Source organism: Mixophyes fleayi, chromosome 2, assembly GCF_038048845.1.
Source record: "Mixophyes fleayi isolate aMixFle1 chromosome 2, aMixFle1.hap1, whole genome shotgun sequence".
Classification (NCBI taxonomy): Eukaryota; Metazoa; Chordata; class Amphibia; order Anura; family Limnodynastidae; genus Mixophyes; species Mixophyes fleayi.
The window spans coordinates 367,865,164-367,867,916 of NC_134403.1; positions in this window are offsets into that span (position 1 = coordinate 367,865,164).

The following is a 2,753-nucleotide window of genomic DNA, read 5'->3' on the forward strand; positions in this document are numbered from 1 at the left end:
CGGGATCAAGACAAGAAGAGAAGACAGCGGAGACCAGCAGTGGCGGCAGAGAGCCCTTGTTAGGGCTAAGAGCGCCTCTGCTGCCTGAAGACCGGCGTGATCAAGACAAGAAGCCGGCGGCAGAGCGTGGAAGCAGCGGCAGACGGGGAAGGAGTCCAGGAGAAGCTCCCCGAAGACAGCACCAGGTAAGGCCTTGCCAGGCAACTCCTCTCCCGGGTCCACGCCCGCAGCACACTAAGTAAAGTCGGGCACTAGGCCCGTGGGCACAGTCGGGCACAAGGCCCGTTGGCACGGTAAATTAGGGGCACAAGGCCCAGGGACCTGGGCACTAGGCCCCAACAAAGTTAGTGGGCCAGTAGGCCATAGTATTGATGATAAAGGGGACAAGCCCCTATTAGTGAGACAGGGGACGCGGAGCCCCAGGTGTACAAGGGCACAAGGCCCTTAGGTAGTTAGTGGCCTAGAGGCCATAGGAAGGCCAGAGGGCCTGGTTAGGGGCTGGTAGCCCGTAGGCTATTAAGGGCACAAGGCCCTCAGTCAGTCAGGGAGGCCACAGGCCTCAGTAGGCAGGGGCTAGGACCCCTGGGTAGCAGGGCACAAGGCCCTAGTTAGTGGGCTCAGAGCCCGGAGGTAGAGAGGGGGCTGAGGCCCATTAATCAGAGTACCAGGCTCTGTGTATCTGGGCAGAGGCCCATGGTGTGAAGGGCAGAAGGCCCTGGTGGTGATGAGGTAGAGGCGTGGGAGTCTCGTGAGTGTAGGCGCGGTCCTGTGTGAGGTGAGCACACGTGGTTAGGAGGTACAGTAGAGCGGAGGCTCCTGTGGTGCTGTAGCAACCGGCTGGTTGGCTAACAGCGGTGTGCTCTGGTAAGTAGCTTACAAAGTACTGTATATTGCATTCTGTCTGTGAGGCGGGTATTGCTGAATTACAGTATTTTGGGTGTGCTATGTAATTGTGTCCAGGGGCAAGACGTCAGGCCCCCATTAAAGGTAGGCTCTTGTTCCTGTGGTTTTCCTGTGCTAACCCGTGCTGTGGGGACAAGTGTAGTTACCAGCGTACACATAGTCAGGGGAGAACACACGTAGTTTTCCTGTCCCTTAGGTCCCCGGGGTCACAATGGTACTCAGAGGGGGTGGCTGAGTGAGTTGGTGGCAGTGCAGCACACCTTGAGGCAGTTCCAGGGGCGGCCGTGGTTCTGATCAAGGGTCCTCAAGTCCGGTTCCGTGCAGGTGGACCTGTGGTTCCGGACGTAGGGACACGTGTGAGATACCCGAGTACAGGCAGTCGGGCGGTTCAGTTTGATCGGCTGTTCCGTCCGGCAGTCGGCCCGTGGGTTAGTGTGCTGTTCCACTGAGCCTCAGCCGGGCTTAAAGAACCGGTCCTTAGGGTCCGTGGGTGACCCCATAGCAAGAAGGCAGCTTCTTGGTACGACCTGGGTGAGGGGGTTAGGAACCGCCCTCCGGTTTAGTCCGTGAACACCGGCCGGTGTTCCCCGTAGTGTGTAAGTGAGTAGTTCCGTTAGTGCACCACACCTAGTTAGTCATAGTGGTTTGACTTAGTTGCGTTGCCGACCATTAGAACGTTGTTAGGGTCGGGTCGCTGTTGCAGTCAGTCCAGTTTTGTGGGTGCCATTTTAGTCTCACCGAGAGCGTAGAGGGAGGCTGTGTGTTCTTGTCGTCCGCAGGGGTCGGGAAGGCGCAGAGGGACCGGATCGGAAGTGGGAGTGTCCCGGTGAGTATCACGCTCGATTCCTCCTTTCGGTTAGGCCCTCACCGGCAGGTGTGTGAGGTACTTGAGGCGGGATTAGTCCTCGGATTAGTCTTGGCCTTCAGTGCCTGTAGTCCCCCGCGTCTTGGCAAGAACAAAGTGAGGAGGTGGCAAGGACCGTGTCCTTGTTCTTTGCCGTAGTCTCGGACAGCCCTTACTTGGTAGGCTCGGTTTAACTGTGTTTTCCCTCTTAGGTGTTACCTGCGGGCGTCCGGAGAAACCCCAATCAGGGACCGAGGTAGGATCCAGTCATCCACGCGGATCATGGTAAATTCGGAGGTATTAGGAGTTAGTCGCCCTGTGAGGCACATCTCCGATAGGGACCTTACATAACAACTCTTATTGTGGATGTGCCCTCTGTTGATGGGCGGCATGGCCCAGTTTGGTATCATTCCTGAATGTAGACATGAGCAGACCTGCTGTGATATGATATAATCATCATCACCATCTATTTATAACGCCACTAATTCGCTGTACAGAGAACTCACTCACATCAGTCCCTGCCCTATTGGAGCTTACAGTCTAAATTCCCTAATATACACACACACACACACACACACACACACACACACACAGACACACACAGACTAGGGTCATTTAACCTACCAGTGTGTTTTTGTAGTGTGGGAGGAAACCGGAGCACCTGGAGGTAACCCACGCAAACATGGGGAGAACATACAAACTCCACACAGATAAGGCCATGGTCGGGAATTGAACTCATGACCCCAGTGCTGTGAGGCAGAAGTGCTAACCACTGAGCCACCGTGCTGCCCAATATAATGGCCCATTACTAATCTTTTGGATGTTGTATTATCTACTTCATTTATTGCACCAATTTATAGAATTTGACTTGTGATTCTCTAACACTATAATGGGTTAATCGAGCTACCAAACTGTTTCCAAAATGTACAAATATATTTGTTTGAAGCATGCAAATTGGAAATATTGATATGAAATTCGGGCGCTTCAGAAGAGTAAATTCGCTGCC